At 73.9% G+C, this 16,142-nt stretch overlaps 10 non-coding genes across 10 annotated transcripts; all 10 read right to left on the bottom strand.

The window, feature by feature from the left end:
• Nucleotides 1-1,447: 1,447 nt before the first annotated feature.
• LOC142033498 (5S ribosomal RNA) lies at nucleotides 1,448-1,566 on the bottom strand. Its single transcript, XR_012651212.1, has one exon. It is a non-coding gene; the product is annotated as a 5S ribosomal RNA (ribosomal RNA).
• Nucleotides 1,567-3,360: 1,794 nt separating this feature from the next.
• LOC142033497 (5S ribosomal RNA) lies at nucleotides 3,361-3,479 on the bottom strand. Its single transcript, XR_012651211.1, has one exon. It is a non-coding gene; the product is annotated as a 5S ribosomal RNA (ribosomal RNA).
• Nucleotides 3,480-4,967: 1,488 nt separating this feature from the next.
• On the bottom strand, nucleotides 4,968-5,086 carry LOC142033496 (5S ribosomal RNA). Its single transcript, XR_012651210.1, has one exon. It is a non-coding gene; the product is annotated as a 5S ribosomal RNA (ribosomal RNA).
• Nucleotides 5,087-6,574: 1,488 nt separating this feature from the next.
• LOC142033495 (5S ribosomal RNA) lies at nucleotides 6,575-6,693 on the bottom strand. Its single transcript, XR_012651209.1, has one exon. It is a non-coding gene; the product is annotated as a 5S ribosomal RNA (ribosomal RNA).
• A 2,268-nt stretch (nucleotides 6,694-8,961) lies between these two features.
• Nucleotides 8,962-9,080, bottom strand: LOC142033494 (5S ribosomal RNA). The gene has a single exon (XR_012651208.1). It is a non-coding gene; the product is annotated as a 5S ribosomal RNA (ribosomal RNA).
• Nucleotides 9,081-11,030: 1,950 nt separating this feature from the next.
• Nucleotides 11,031-11,149, bottom strand: LOC142033493 (5S ribosomal RNA). The gene has a single exon (XR_012651207.1). It is a non-coding gene; the product is annotated as a 5S ribosomal RNA (ribosomal RNA).
• Nucleotides 11,150-12,788: 1,639 nt separating this feature from the next.
• Nucleotides 12,789-12,907, bottom strand: LOC142033467 (5S ribosomal RNA). Its single transcript, XR_012651183.1, has one exon. It is a non-coding gene; the product is annotated as a 5S ribosomal RNA (ribosomal RNA).
• Nucleotides 12,908-13,921: 1,014 nt separating this feature from the next.
• LOC142033492 (5S ribosomal RNA) lies at nucleotides 13,922-14,040 on the bottom strand. The gene has a single exon (XR_012651206.1). It is a non-coding gene; the product is annotated as a 5S ribosomal RNA (ribosomal RNA).
• A 702-nt stretch (nucleotides 14,041-14,742) lies between these two features.
• On the bottom strand, nucleotides 14,743-14,861 carry LOC142033490 (5S ribosomal RNA). The gene has a single exon (XR_012651204.1). It is a non-coding gene; the product is annotated as a 5S ribosomal RNA (ribosomal RNA).
• Nucleotides 14,862-15,563: 702 nt separating this feature from the next.
• Nucleotides 15,564-15,682, bottom strand: LOC142033488 (5S ribosomal RNA). Its single transcript, XR_012651203.1, has one exon. It is a non-coding gene; the product is annotated as a 5S ribosomal RNA (ribosomal RNA).
• Between the last annotated feature and the right edge of the window lie 460 nt (nucleotides 15,683-16,142).

The following is a 16,142-nucleotide window of genomic DNA, read 5'->3' as shown; positions in this document are numbered from 1 at the left end:
ACCACGCTCCCACCCCACGCTGCAGCCTCGCCGACCCACGCCGAGCCGCGGCACGCCTCCGCGACACGCGCCTGCCCCACCACGATGACCCCCGGCACCACCCGCTCACATCCCCACGCACCCCTGCCCCGCAAACAGGCCCCTCGGGCCACCGGCACCACGCTCCCACCCCACGCTGCAGCCTCGCCGACCCACGCCGAGCCGCGGCACGCCTCCGCGACACGCGCCTGCCCCACCACGATGACCCCCGGCACCACCCGCTCACATCCCCACGCACCCCTGCCCCGCAAAGAGCCCTCTCGGGTGACCACAGCCGCGCTCCCACCCCACGCTGCAGCCTCGCCGACCCACGCCGAGCCGCGGCACGCCTCCGCGACACGCGCCTGCCCCACCACGATGACCCCCGGCACCACCCGCTCACATCCCCACGCACCCCTGCCCCGCAAACAGGCCCCTCGGGCCACCGGCACCACGCTCCCACCCCACGCTGCAGCCTCGCCGACCCACGCCGAGCCGCGGCACGCCTCCGCGACACGCGCCTGCCCCACCACGATGACCCCCGGCACCACCCGCTCACATCCCCACGCACCCCTGCCCCGCAAACAGGCCCCTCGGGCCACCGGCACCACGCTCCCACCCCACGCTGCAGCCTCGCCGACCCACGCCGAGCCGCGGCACGCCTCCGCGACACGCGCCTGCCCCACCACGATGACCCCCGGCACCACCCGCTCACATCCCCACGCACCCCTGCCCCGCAAAGAGCCCTCTCGGGTGACCACAGCCGCGCTCCCACCCCACGCTGCAGCCTCGCCGACCCACGCCGAGCCGCGGCACGCCTCCGCGACACGCGCCTGCCCCACCACGATGACCCCCGGCACCACCCGCTCACATCCCCACGCACCCCTGCCCCGCAAACAGGCCCCTCGGGCCACCGGCACCACGCTCCCACCCCACGCTGCAGCCTCGCCGACCCACGCCGAGCCGCGGCACGCCTCCGCGACACGCGCCTGCCCCACCACGATGACCCCCGGCACCACCCGCTCACATCCCCACGCACCCCTGCCCCGCAAACAGGCCCCTCGGGCCACCGGCACCACGCTCCCACCCCACGCTGCAGCCTCGCCGACCCACGCCGAGCCGCGGCACGCCTCCGCGACACGCGCCTGCCCCACCACGATGACCCCCGGCACCACCCGCTCACATCCCCACGCACCCCTGCCCCGCAAAGAGCCCTCTCGGGTGACCACAGCCGCGCTCCCACCCCACGCTGCAGCCCCACCCACCCACAGAGCCGAGCGCCAGGCAGTCGCAGAGCACACCTGCCCCACCGCCACGACCCCCGCCCTCAGCCGCACACACCTGCCCCTCCACCCGCAACACCGCAGCAAGAAAAGAAAAGAAAAGAAAAGAAAAGAGGGGCCGCCCCGCCGCCAAGGCCAAAACCAAAAGCCTACAGCACCCGGTATTCCCAGGCGGTCTCCCATCCAAGTACTAACCGGGCCCGACCCTGCTTAGCTTCCGAGATCAGACGAGATCGGGCGTTCTCAGGGTGGTATGGCCGTAGGCAGCCCTCTCCCCGCCAAGAGCCCTCTCGGGTGACCACAACCACGCTCCTGCCCCCCCACACTGCAGCCCCACCGACCCACGCCGAGCCGCGGCACGCCTCCGCGACACGCGCCTGCCCCACCACGATGACCCCCGGCACCACCCGCTCACATCCCCACGCACCCCTGCCCCGCAAACAGGCCCCTCGGGCCACCGGCACCACGCTCCCACCCCACGCTGCAGCCTCGCCGACCCACGCCGAGCCGCGGCACGCCTCCGCGACACGCGCCTGCCCCACCACGATGACCCCCGGCACCACCCGCTCACATCCCCACGCACCCCTGCCCCGCAAACAGGCCCCTCGGGCCACCGGCACCACGCTCCCACCCCACGCTGCAGCCTCGCCGACCCACGCCGAGCCGCGGCACGCCTCCGCGACACGCGCCTGCCCCACCACGATGACCCCCGGCACCACCCGCTCACATCCCCACGCACCCCTGCCCCGCAAAGAGCCCTCTCGGGTGACCACAGCCGCGCTCCCACCCCACGCTGCAGCCTCGCCGACCCACGCCGAGCCGCGGCACGCCTCCGCGACACGCGCCTGCCCCACCACGATGACCCCCGGCACCACCCGCTCACATCCCCACGCACCCCTGCCCCGCAAAGAGCCCTCTCGGATGACCACAGCCACGCTCCCACCGCACGCTGCAGCCTCGCCGACCCACGCCGAGCCGCGGCACGCCTCCGCGACACGCGCCTGCCCCACCACGATGACCCCCGGCACCACCCGCTCACATCCCCACGCACCCCTGCCCCGCAAACAGGCCCCTCGGGCCACCGGCACCACGCTCCCACCCCACGCTGCAGCCTCGCCGACCCACGCCGAGCCGCGGCACGCCTCCGCGACACGCGCCTGCCCCACCACGATGACCCCCGGCACCACCCGCTCACATCCCCACGCACCCCTGCCCCGCAAACAGGCCCCTCGGGCCACCGGCACCACGCTCCCACCCCACGCTGCAGCCTCGCCGACCCACGCCGAGCCGCGGCACGCCTCCGCGACACGCGCCTGCCCCACCACGATGACCCCCGGCACCACCCGCTCACATCCCCACGCACCCCTGCCCCGCAAAGAGCCCTCTCGGGTGACCACAGCCGCGCTCCCACCCCACGCTGCAGCCTCGCCGACCCACGCCGAGCCGCGGCACGCCTCCGCGACACGCGCCTGCCCCACCACGATGACCCCCGGCACCACCCGCTCACATCCCCACGCACCCCTGCCCCGCAAAGAGCCCTCTCGGATGACCACAGCCACGCTCCCACCGCACGCTGCAGCCTCGCCGACCCACGCCGAGCCGCGGCACGCCTCCGCGACACGCGCCTGCCCCACCACGATGACCCCCGGCACCACCCGCTCACATCCCCACGCACCCCTGCCCCGCAAACAGGCCCCTCGGGCCACCGGCACCACGCTCCCACCCCACGCTGCAGCCTCGCCGACCCACGCCGAGCCGCGGCACGCCTCCGCGACACGCGCCTGCCCCACCACGATGACCCCCGGCACCACCCGCTCACATCCCCACGCACCCCTGCCCCGCAAAGAGCCCTCTCGGGTGACCACAGCCGCGCTCCCACCCCACGCTGCAGCCCCACCCACCCACAGAGCCGAGCGCCAGGCAGTCGCAGAGCACACCTGCCCCACCGCCACGACCCCCGCCCTCAGCCGCACACACCTGCCCCTCCACCCGCAACACCGCAGCAAGAAAAGAAAGAAAAGAAAAGAGGGGCCGCCCCGCCGCCAAGGCCAAAACCAAAAGCCTACAGCACCCGGTATTCCCAGGCGGTCTCCCATCCAAGTACTAACCGGGCCCGACCCTGCTTAGCTTCCGAGATCAGACGAGATCGGGCGTTCTCAGGGTGGTATGGCCGTAGGCAGCCCTCTCCCCGCCAAGAGCCCTCTCGGGTGACCACAACCACGCTCCTGCCCCCCCACACTGCAGCCCCACCGACCCACGCCGAGCCGCGGCACGCCTCCGCGACACGCGCCTGCCCCACCACGATGACCCCCGGCACCACCCGCTCACATCCCCACGCACCCCTGCCCCGCAAACAGGCCCCTCGGGCCACCGGCACCACGCTCCCACCCCACGCTGCAGCCTCGCCGACCCACGCCGAGCCGCGGCACGCCTCCGCGACACGCGCCTGCCCCACCACGATGACCCCCGGCACCACCCGCTCACATCCCCACGCACCCCTGCCCCGCAAAGAGCCCTCTCGGGTGACCACAGCCGCGCTCCCACCCCACGCTGCAGCCTCGCCGACCCACGCCGAGCCGCGGCACGCCTCCGCGACACGCGCCTGCCCCACCACGATGACCCCCGGCACCACCCGCTCACATCCCCACGCACCCCTGCCCCGCAAACAGGCCCCTCGGGCCACCGGCACCACGCTCCCACCCCACGCTGCAGCCTCGCCGACCCACGCCGAGCCGCGGCACGCCTCCGCGACACGCGCCTGCCCCACCACGATGACCCCCGGCACCACCCGCTCACATCCCCACGCACCCCTGCCCCGCAAACAGGCCCCTCGGGCCACCGGCACCACGCTCCCACCCCACGCTGCAGCCTCGCCGACCCACGCCGAGCCGCGGCACGCCTCCGCGACACGCGCCTGCCCCACCACGATGACCCCCGGCACCACCCGCTCACATCCCCACGCACCCCTGCCCCGCAAAGAGCCCTCTCGGGTGACCACAGCCGCGCTCCCACCCCACGCTGCAGCCTCGCCGACCCACGCCGAGCCGCGGCACGCCTCCGCGACACGCGCCTGCCCCACCACGATGACCCCCGGCACCACCCGCTCACATCCCCACGCACCCCTGCCCCGCAAACAGGCCCCTCGGGCCACCGGCACCACGCTCCCACCCCACGCTGCAGCCTCGCCGACCCACGCCGAGCCGCGGCACGCCTCCGCGACACGCGCCTGCCCCACCACGATGACCCCCGGCACCACCCGCTCACATCCCCACGCACCCCTGCCCCGCAAACAGGCCCCTCGGGCCACCGGCACCACGCTCCCACCCCACGCTGCAGCCTCGCCGACCCACGCCGAGCCGCGGCACGCCTCCGCGACACGCGCCTGCCCCACCACGATGACCCCCGGCACCACCCGCTCACATCCCCACGCACCCCTGCCCCGCAAAGAGCCCTCTCGGGTGACCACAGCCGCGCTCCCACCCCACGCTGCAGCCCCACCCACCCACAGAGCCGAGCGCCAGGCAGTCGCAGAGCACACCTGCCCCACCGCCACGACCCCCGCCCTCAGCCGCACACACCTGCCCCTCCACCCGCAACACCGCAGCAAGAAAAGAAAAGAAAAGAAAAGAAAAGAGGGGCCGCCCCGCCGCCAAGGCCAAAACCAAAAGCCTACAGCACCCGGTATTCCCAGGCGGTCTCCCATCCAAGTACTAACCGGGCCCGACCCTGCTTAGCTTCCGAGATCAGACGAGATCGGGCGTTCTCAGGGTGGTATGGCCGTAGGCAGCCCTCTCCCCGCCAAGAGCCCTCTCGGGTGACCACAACCACGCTCCTGCCCCCCCACACTGCAGCCCCACCGACCCACGCCGAGCCGCGGCACGCCTCCGCGACACGCGCCTGCCCCACCACGATGACCCCCGGCACCACCCGCTCACATCCCCACGCACCCCTGCCCCGCAAACAGGCCCCTCGGGCCACCGGCACCACGCTCCCACCCCACGCTGCAGCCTCGCCGACCCACGCCGAGCCGCGGCACGCCTCCGCGACACGCGCCTGCCCCACCACGATGACCCCCGGCACCACCCGCTCACATCCCCACGCACCCCTGCCCCGCAAAGAGCCCTCTCGGGTGACCACAGCCGCGCTCCCACCCCACGCTGCAGCCTCGCCGACCCACGCCGAGCCGCGGCACGCCTCCGCGACACGCGCCTGCCCCACCACGATGACCCCCGGCACCACCCGCTCACATCCCCACGCACCCCTGCCCCGCAAACAGGCCCCTCGGGCCACCGGCACCACGCTCCCACCCCACGCTGCAGCCTCGCCGACCCACGCCGAGCCGCGGCACGCCTCCGCGACACGCGCCTGCCCCACCACGATGACCCCCGGCACCACCCGCTCACATCCCCACGCACCCCTGCCCCGCAAACAGGCCCCTCGGGCCACCGGCACCACGCTCCCACCCCACGCTGCAGCCTCGCCGACCCACGCCGAGCCGCGGCACGCCTCCGCGACACGCGCCTGCCCCACCACGATGACCCCCGGCACCACCCGCTCACATCCCCACGCACCCCTGCCCCGCAAAGAGCCCTCTCGGGTGACCACAGCCGCGCTCCCACCCCACGCTGCAGCCTCGCCGACCCACGCCGAGCCGCGGCACGCCTCCGCGACACGCGCCTGCCCCACCACGATGACCCCCGGCACCACCCGCTCACATCCCCACGCACCCCTGCCCCGCAAACAGGCCCCTCGGGCCACCGGCACCACGCTCCCACCCCACGCTGCAGCCTCGCCGACCCACGCCGAGCCGCGGCACGCCTCCGCGACACGCGCCTGCCCCACCACGATGACCCCCGGCACCACCCGCTCACATCCCCACGCACCCCTGCCCCGCAAACAGGCCCCTCGGGCCACCGGCACCACGCTCCCACCCCACGCTGCAGCCTCGCCGACCCACGCCGAGCCGCGGCACGCCTCCGCGACACGCGCCTGCCCCACCACGATGACCCCCGGCACCACCCGCTCACATCCCCACGCACCCCTGCCCCGCAAAGAGCCCTCTCGGGTGACCACAGCCGCGCTCCCACCCCACGCTGCAGCCCCACCCACCCACAGAGCCGAGCGCCAGGCAGTCGCAGAGCACACCTGCCCCACCGCCACGACCCCCGCCCTCAGCCGCACACACCTGCCCCTCCACCCGCAACACCGCAGCAAGAAAAGAAAAGAAAAGAAAAGAAAAGAGGGGCCGCCCCGCCGCCAAGGCCAAAACCAAAAGCCTACAGCACCCGGTATTCCCAGGCGGTCTCCCATCCAAGTACTAACCGGGCCCGACCCTGCTTAGCTTCCGAGATCAGACGAGATCGGGCGTTCTCAGGGTGGTATGGCCGTAGGCAGCCCTCTCCCCGCCAAGAGCCCTCTCGGGTGACCACAACCACGCTCCTGCCCCCCCACGCTGCAGCCCCACCGACCCACGCCGAGCCGCGGCACGCCTCCGCGACACGCGCCTGCCCCACCACGATGACCCCCGGCACCACCCGCTCACATCCCCACGCACCCCTGCCCCGCAAACAGGCCCCTCGGGCCACCGGCACCACGCTCCCACCCCACGCTGCAGCCTCGCCGACCCACGCCGAGCCGCGGCACGCCTCCGCGACACGCGCCTGCCCCACCACGATGACCCCCGGCACCACCCGCTCACATCCCCACGCACCCCTGCCCCGCAAACAGGCCCCTCGGGCCACCGGCACCACGCTCCCACCCCACGCTGCAGCCTCGCCGACCCACGCCGAGCCGCGGCACGCCTCCGCGACACGCGCCTGCCCCACCACGATGACCCCCGGCACCACCCGCTCACATCCCCACGCACCCCTGCCCCGCAAAGAGCCCTCTCGGGTGACCACAGCCGCGCTCCCACCCCACGCTGCAGCCTCGCCGACCCACGCCGAGCCGCGGCACGCCTCCGCGACACGCGCCTGCCCCACCACGATGACCCCCGGCACCACCCGCTCACATCCCCACGCACCCCTGCCCCGCAAAGAGCCCTCTCGGGTGACCACAGCCGCGCTCCCACCCCACGCTGCAGCCTCGCCGACCCACGCCGAGCCGCGGCACGCCTCCGCGACACGCGCCTGCCCCACCACGATGACCCCCGGCACCACCCGCTCACATCCCCACGCACCCCTGCCCCGCAAACAGGCCCCTCGGGCCACCGGCACCACGCTCCCACCCCACGCTGCAGCCTCGCCGACCCACGCCGAGCCGCGGCACGCCTCCGCGACACGCGCCTGCCCCACCACGATGACCCCCGGCACCACCCGCTCACATCCCCACGCACCCCTGCCCCGCAAACAGGCCCCTCGGGCCACCGGCACCACGCTCCCACCCCACGCTGCAGCCTCGCCGACCCACGCCGAGCCGCGGCACGCCTCCGCGACACGCGCCTGCCCCACCACGATGACCCCCGGCACCACCCGCTCACATCCCCACGCACCCCTGCCCCGCAAACAGGCCCCTCGGGCCACCGGCACCACGCTCCCACCCCACGCTGCAGCCTCGCCGACCCACGCCGAGCCGCGGCACGCCTCCGCGACACGCGCCTGCCCCACCACGATGACCCCCGGCACCACCCGCTCACATCCCCACGCACCCCTGCCCCGCAAAGAGCCCTCTCGGGTGACCACAGCCGTGCTCCCACCCCACGCTGCAGCCTCGCCGACCCACGCCGAGCCGCGGCACGCCTCCGCGACACGCGCCTGCCCCACCACGATGACCCCCGGCACCACCCGCTCACATCCCCACGCACCCCTGCCCCGCAAAGAGCCCTCTCGGGTGACCACAGCCGCGCTCCCACCCCACGCTGCAGCCTCGCCGACCCACGCCGAGCCGCGGCACGCCTCCGCGACACGCGCCTGCCCCACCACGATGACCCCCGGCACCACCCGCTCACATCCCCACGCACCCCTGCCCCGCAAACAGGCCCCTCGGGCCACCGGCACCACGCTCCCACCCCACGCTGCAGCCTCGCCGACCCACGCCGAGCCGCGGCACGCCTCCGCGACACGCGCCTGCCCCACCACGATGACCCCCGGCACCACCCGCTCACATCCCCACGCACCCCTGCCCCGCAAACAGGCCCCTCGGGCCACCGGCACCACGCTCCCACCCCACGCTGCAGCCTCGCCGACCCACGCCGAGCCGCGGCACGCCTCCGCGACACGCGCCTGCCCCACCACGATGACCCCCGGCACCACCCGCTCACATCCCCACGCACCCCTGCCCCGCAAACAGGCCCCTCGGGCCACCGGCACCACGCTCCCACCCCACGCTGCAGCCTCGCCGACCCACGCCGAGCCGCGGCACGCCTCCGCGACACGCGCCTGCCCCACCACGATGACCCCCGGCACCACCCGCTCACATCCCCACGCACCCCTGCCCCGCAAAGAGCCCTCTCGGGTGACCACAGCCGCGCTCCCACCCCACGCTGCAGCCCCACCCACCCACAGAGCCGAGCGCCAGGCAGTCGCAGAGCACACCTGCCCCACCGCCACGACCCCCGCCCTCAGCCGCACACACCTGCCCCTCCACCCGCAACACCGCAGCAAGAAAAGAAAAGAAAAGAAAAGAAAAGAGGGGCCGCCCCGCCGCCAAGGCCAAAACCAAAAGCCTACAGCACCCGGTATTCCCAGGCGGTCTCCCATCCAAGTACTAACCGGGCCCGACCCTGCTTAGCTTCCGAGATCAGACGAGATCGGGCGTTCTCAGGGTGGTATGGCCGTAGGCAGCCCTCTCCCCGCCAAGAGCCCTCTCGGGTGACCACAACCACGCTCCTGCCCCCCCACACTGCAGCCCCACCGACCCACGCCGAGCCGCGGCACGCCTCCGCGACACGCGCCTGCCCCACCACGATGACCCCCGGCACCACCCGCTCACATCCCCACGCACCCCTGCCCCGCAAAGAGCCCTCTCGGGTGACCACAGCCGCGCTCCCACCCCACGCTGCAGCCTCGCCGACCCACGCCGAGCCGCGGCACGCCTCCGCGACACGCGCCTGCCCCACCACGATGACCCCCGGCACCACCCGCTCACATCCCCACGCACCCCTGCCCCGCAAACAGGCCCCTCGGGCCACCGGCACCACGCTCCCACCCCACGCTGCAGCCTCGCCGACCCACGCCGAGCCGCGGCACGCCTCCGCGACACGCGCCTGCCCCACCACGATGACCCCCGGCACCACCCGCTCACATCCCCACGCACCCCTGCCCCGCAAACAGGCCCCTCGGGCCACCGGCACCACGCTCCCACCCCACGCTGCAGCCTCGCCGACCCACGCCGAGCCGCGGCACGCCTCCGCGACACGCGCCTGCCCCACCACGATGACCCCCGGCACCACCCGCTCACATCCCCACGCACCCCTGCCCCGCAAAGAGCCCTCTCGGGTGACCACAGCCGTGCTCCCACCCCACGCTGCAGCCTCGCCGACCCACGCCGAGCCGCGGCACGCCTCCGCGACACGCGCCTGCCCCACCACGATGACCCCCGGCACCACCCGCTCACATCCCCACGCACCCCTGCCCCGCAAACAGGCCCCTCGGGCCACCGGCACCACGCTCCCACCCCACGCTGCAGCCTCGCCGACCCACGCCGAGCCGCGGCACGCCTCCGCGACACGCGCCTGCCCCACCACGATGACCCCCGGCACCACCCGCTCACATCCCCACGCACCCCTGCCCCGCAAAGAGCCCTCTCGGGTGACCACAGCCGCGCTCCCACCCCACGCTGCAGCCTCGCCGACCCACGCCGAGCCGCGGCACGCCTCCGCGACACGCGCCTGCCCCACCACGATGACCCCCGGCACCACCCGCTCACATCCCCACGCACCCCTGCCCCGCAAACAGGCCCCTCGGGCCACCGGCACCACGCTCCCACCCCACGCTGCAGCCTCGCCGACCCACGCCGAGCCGCGGCACGCCTCCGCGACACGCGCCTGCCCCACCACGATGACCCCCGGCACCACCCGCTCACATCCCCACGCACCCCTGCCCCGCAAAGAGCCCTCTCGGGTGACCACAGCCGCGCTCCCACCCCACGCTGCAGCCTCGCCGACCCACGCCGAGCCGCGGCACGCCTCCGCGACACGCGCCTGCCCCACCACGATGACCCCCGGCACCACCCGCTCACATCCCCACGCACCCCTGCCCCGCAAACAGGCCCCTCGGGCCACCGGCACCACGCTCCCACCCCACGCTGCAGCCTCGCCGACCCACGCCGAGCCGCGGCACGCCTCCGCGACACGCGCCTGCCCCACCACGATGACCCCCGGCACCACCCGCTCACATCCCCACGCACCCCTGCCCCGCAAACAGGCCCCTCGGGCCACCGGCACCACGCTCCCACCCCACGCTGCAGCCTCGCCGACCCACGCCGAGCCGCGGCACGCCTCCGCGACACGCGCCTGCCCCACCACGATGACCCCCGGCACCACCCGCTCACATCCCCACGCACCCCTGCCCCGCAAAGAGCCCTCTCGGGTGACCACAGCCGCGCTCCCACCCCACGCTGCAGCCCCACCCACCCACAGAGCCGAGCGCCAGGCAGTCGCAGAGCACACCTGCCCCACCGCCACGACCCCCGCCCTCAGCCGCACACACCTGCCCCTCCACCCGCAACACCGCAGCAAGAAAAGAAAGAAAAGAAAAGAGGGGCCGCCCCGCCGCCAAGGCCAAAACCAAAAGCCTACAGCACCCGGTATTCCCAGGCGGTCTCCCATCCAAGTACTAACCGGGCCCGACCCTGCTTAGCTTCCGAGATCAGACGAGATCGGGCGTTCTCAGGGTGGTATGGCCGTAGGCAGCCCTCTCCCCGCCAAGAGCCCTCTCGGGTGACCACAACCACGCTCCTGCCCCCCCACACTGCAGCCCCACCGACCCACGCCGAGCCGCGGCACGCCTCCGCGACACGCGCCTGCCCCACCACGATGACCCCCGGCACCACCCGCTCACATCCCCACGCACCCCTGCCCCGCAAAGAGCCCTCTCGGGTGACCACAGCCGCGCTCCCACCGCACGCTGCAGCCTCGCCGACCCACGCCGAGCCGCGGCACGCCTCCGCGACACCCGCCTGCCCCACCACGATGACCCCCGGCACCACCCGCTCACATCCCCACGCACCCCTGCCCCGCAAACAGGCCCCTCGGGCCACCGGCACCACGCTCCCACCCCACGCTGCAGCCTCGCCGACCCACGCCGAGCCGCGGCACGCCTCCGCGACACGCGCCTGCCCCACCACGATGACCCCCGGCACCACCCGCTCACATCCCCACGCACCCCTGCCCCGCAAACAGGCCCCTCGGGCCACCGGCACCACGCTCCCACCCCACGCTGCAGCCTCGCCGACCCACGCCGAGCCGCGGCACGCCTCCGCGACACGCGCCTGCCCCACCACGATGACCCCCGGCACCACCCGCTCACATCCCCACGCACCCCTGCCCCGCAAAGAGCCCTCTCGGGTGACCACAGCCGCGCTCCCACCGCACGCTGCAGCCTCGCCGACCCACGCCGAGCCGCGGCACGCCTCCGCGACACGCGCCTGCCCCACCACGATGACCTCCGGCACCACCCGCTCACATCCCCACGCACCCCTGCCCCGCAAACAGGCCCCTCGGGCCACCGGCACCACGCTCCCACCCCACGCTGCAGCCTCGCCGACCCACGCCGAGCCGCGGCACGCCTCCGCGACACGCGCCTGCCCCACCACGATGACCCCCGGCACCACCCGCTCACATCCCCACGCACCCCTGCCCCGCAAACAGGCCCCTCGGGCCACCGGCACCACGCTCCCACCCCACGCTGCAGCCTCGCCGACCCACGCCGAGCCGCGGCACGCCTCCGCGACACGCGCCTGCCCCACCACGATGACCCCCGGCACCACCCGCTCACATCCCCACGCACCCCTGCCCCGCAAACAGGCCCCTCGGGCCACCGGCACCACGCTCCCACCCCACGCTGCAGCCTCGCCGACCCACGCCGAGCCGCGGCACGCCTCCGCGACACGCGCCTGCCCCACCACGATGACCCCCGGCACCACCCGCTCACATCCCCACGCACCCCTGCCCCGCAAACAGGCCCCTCGGGCCACCGGCACCACGCTCCCACCCCACGCTGCAGCCTCGCCGACCCACGCCGAGCCGCGGCACGCCTCCGCGACACGCGCCTGCCCCACCACGATGACCCCCGGCACCACCCGCTCACATCCCCACGCACCCCTGCCCCGCAAAGAGCCCTCTCGGGTGACCACAGCCGCGCTCCCACCCCACGCTGCAGCCCCACCCACCCACAGAGCCGAGCGCCAGGCAGTCGCAGAGCACACCTGCCCCACCGCCACGACCCCCGCCCTCAGCCGCACACACCTGCCCCTCCACCCGCAACACCGCAGCAAGAAAAGAAAAGAAAAGAAAAGAGGGGCCGCCCCGCCGCCAAGGCCAAAACCAAAAGCCTACAGCACCCGGTATTCCCAGGCGGTCTCCCATCCAAGTACTAACCTGGCCCGACCCTGCTTAGCTTCCGAGATCAGACGAGATCGGGCGTTCTCAGGGTGGTATGGCCGTAGGCAGCCCTCTCCCCGCCAAGAGCCCTCTCGGGTGACCACAACCACGCTCCTGCCCCCCCACACTGCAGCCCCACCGACCCACGCCGAGCCGCGGCACGCCTCCGCGACACGCGCCTGCCCCACCACGATGACCCCCGGCACCACCCGCTCACATCCCCACGCACCCCTGCCCCGCAAACAGGCCCCTCGGGCCACCGGCACCACGCTCCCACCCCACGCTGCAGCCTCGCCGACCCACGCCGAGCCGCGGCACGCCTCCGCGACACGCGCCTGCCCCACCACGATGACCCCCGGCACCACCCGCTCACATCCCCACGCACCCCTGCCCCGCAAACAGGCCCCTCGGGCCACCGGCACCACGCTCCCACCCCACGCTGCAGCCTCGCCGACCCACGCCGAGCCGCGGCACGCCTCCGCGACACCCGCCTGCCCCACCACGATGACCCCCGGCACCACCCGCTCACATCCCCACGCACCCCTGCCCCGCAAACAGGCCCCTCGGGCCACCGGCACCACGCTCCCACCCCACGCTGCAGCCTCGCCGACCCACGCCGAGCCGCGGCACGCCTCCGCGACACGCGCCTGCCCCACCACGATGACCCCCGGCACCACCCGCTCACATCCCCACGCACCCCTGCCCCGCAAACAGGCCCCTCGGGCCACCGGCACCACGCTCCCACCCCACGCTGCAGCCTCGCCGACCCACGCCGAGCCGCGGCACGCCTCCGCGACACGCGCCTGCCCCACCACGATGACCCCCGGCACCACCCGCTCACATCCCCACGCACCCCTGCCCCGCAAAGAGCCCTCTCGGGTGACCACAGCCGCGCTCCCACCCCACGCTGCAGCCCCACCCACCCACAGAGCCGAGCGCCAGGCAGTCGCAGAGCACACCTGCCCCACCGCCACGACCCCCGCCCTCAGCCGCACACACCTGCCCCTCCACCCGCAACACCGCAGCAAGAAAAGAAAGAAAAGAAAAGAGGGGCCGCCCCGCCGCCAAGGCCAAAACCAAAAGCCTACAGCACCCGGTATTCCCAGGCGGTCTCCCATCCAAGTACTAACCGGGCCCGACCCTGCTTAGCTTCCGAGATCAGACGAGATCGGGCGTTCTCAGGGTGGTATGGCCGTAGGCAGCCCTCTCCCCGCCAAGAGCCCTCTCGGGTGACCACAACCACGCTCCTGCCCCCCCACACTGCAGCCCCACCGACCCACGCCGAGCCGCGGCACGCCTCCGCGACACGCGCCTGCCCCACCACGATGACCCCCGGCACCACCCGCTCACATCCCCACGCACCCCTGCCCCGCAAACAGGCCCCTCGGGCCACCGGCACCACGCTCCCACCCCACGCTGCAGCCTCGCCGACCCACGCCGAGCCGCGGCACGCCTCCGCGACACGCGCCTGCCCCACCACGATGACCCCCGGCACCACCCGCTCACATCCCCACGCACCCCTGCCCCGCAAAGAGCCCTCTCGGGTGACCACAGCCGCGCTCCCACCCCACGCTGCAGCCTCGCCGACCCACGCCGAGCCGCGGCACGCCTCCGCGACACGCGCCTGCCCCACCACGATGACCCCCGGCACCACCCGCTCACATCCCCACGCACCCCTGCCCCGCAAAGAGCCCTCTCGGGTGACCACAGCCGCGCTCCCACCCCACGCTGCAGCCCCACCCACCCACAGAGCCGAGCGCCAGGCAGTCGCAGAGCACACCTGCCCCACCGCCACGACCCCCGCCCTCAGCCGCACACACCTGCCCCTCCACCCGCAACACCGCAGCAAGAAAAGAAAGAAAAGAAAAGAGGGGCCGCCCCGCCGCCAAGGCCAAAACCAAAAGCCTACAGCACCCGGTATTCCCAGGCGGTCTCCCATCCAAGTACTAACCGGGCCCGACCCTGCTTAGCTTCCGAGATCAGACGAGATCGGGCGTTCTCAGGGTGGTATGGCCGTAGGCAGCCCTCTCCCCGCCAAGAGCCCTCTCGGGTGACCACAACCACGCTCCTGCCCCCCCACACTGCAGCCCCACCGACCCACGCCGAGCCGCGGCACGCCTCCGCGACACGCGCCTGCCCCACCACGATGACCCCCGGCACCACCCGCTCACATCCCCACGCACCCCTGCCCCGCAAACAGGCCCCTCGGGCCACCGGCACCACGCTCCCACCCCACGCTGCAGCCTCGCCGACCCACGCCGAGCCGCGGCACGCCTCCGCGACACGCGCCTGCCCCACCACGATGACCCCCGGCACCACCCGCTCACATCCCCACGCACCCCTGCCCCGCAAAGAGCCCTCTCGGGTGACCACAGCCGCGCTCCCCCCCCACGCTGCAGCCTCGCCGACCCACGCCGAGCCGCGGCACGCCTCCGCGACACGCGCCTGCCCCACCACGATGACCCCCGGCACCACCCGCTCACATCCCCACGCACCCCTGCCCCGCAAAGAGCCCTCTCGGGTGACCACAGCCGCGCTCCCACCCCACGCTGCAGCCCCACCCACCCACAGAGCCGAGCGCCAGGCAGTCGCAGAGCACACCTGCCCCACCGCCACGACCCCCGCCCTCAGCCGCACACACCTGCCCCTCCACCCGCAACACCGCAGCAAGAAAAGAAAGAAAAGAAAAGAGGGGCCGCCCCGCCGCCAAGGCCAAAACCAAAAGCCTACAGCACCCGGTATTCCCAGGCGGTCTCCCATCCAAGTACTAACCGGGCCCGACCCTGCTTAGCTTCCGAGATCAGACGAGATCGGGCGTTCTCAGGGTGGTATGGCCGTAGGCAGCCCTCTCCCCGCCAAGAGCCCTCTCGGGTGACCACAACCACGCTCCTGCCCCCCCACACTGCAGCCCCACCGACCCACGCCGAGCCGCGGCACGCCTCCGCGACACGCGCCTGCCCCACCACGATGACCCCCGGCACCACCCGCTCACATCCCCACGCACCCCTGCCCCGCAAACAGGCCCCTCGGGCCACCGGCACCACGCTCCCACCCCACGCTGCAGCCTCGCCGACCCACGCCGAGCCGCGGCACGCCTCCGCGACACGCGCCTGCCCCACCACGATGACCCCCGGCACCACCCGCTCACATCCCCACGCACCCCTGCCCCGCAAAGAGCCCTCTCGGGTGACCACAGCCGCGCTCCCACCCCACGCTGCAGCCTCGCCGACCCACGCCGAGCCGCGGCACGCCTCCGCGACACGCGCCTGCCCCACCACGATGACCCCCGGCACCACCCGCTC

The sequence above is a fragment of the Buteo buteo genome, chromosome 7 (genome assembly GCF_964188355.1).
Source record: "Buteo buteo chromosome 7, bButBut1.hap1.1, whole genome shotgun sequence".
Taxonomy (NCBI): domain Eukaryota; kingdom Metazoa; phylum Chordata; class Aves; order Accipitriformes; family Accipitridae; genus Buteo; species Buteo buteo.
The sequence above is the reverse complement of the archived record's forward strand: the minus strand, read 5'-3'. Positions and strand labels throughout refer to the sequence as shown.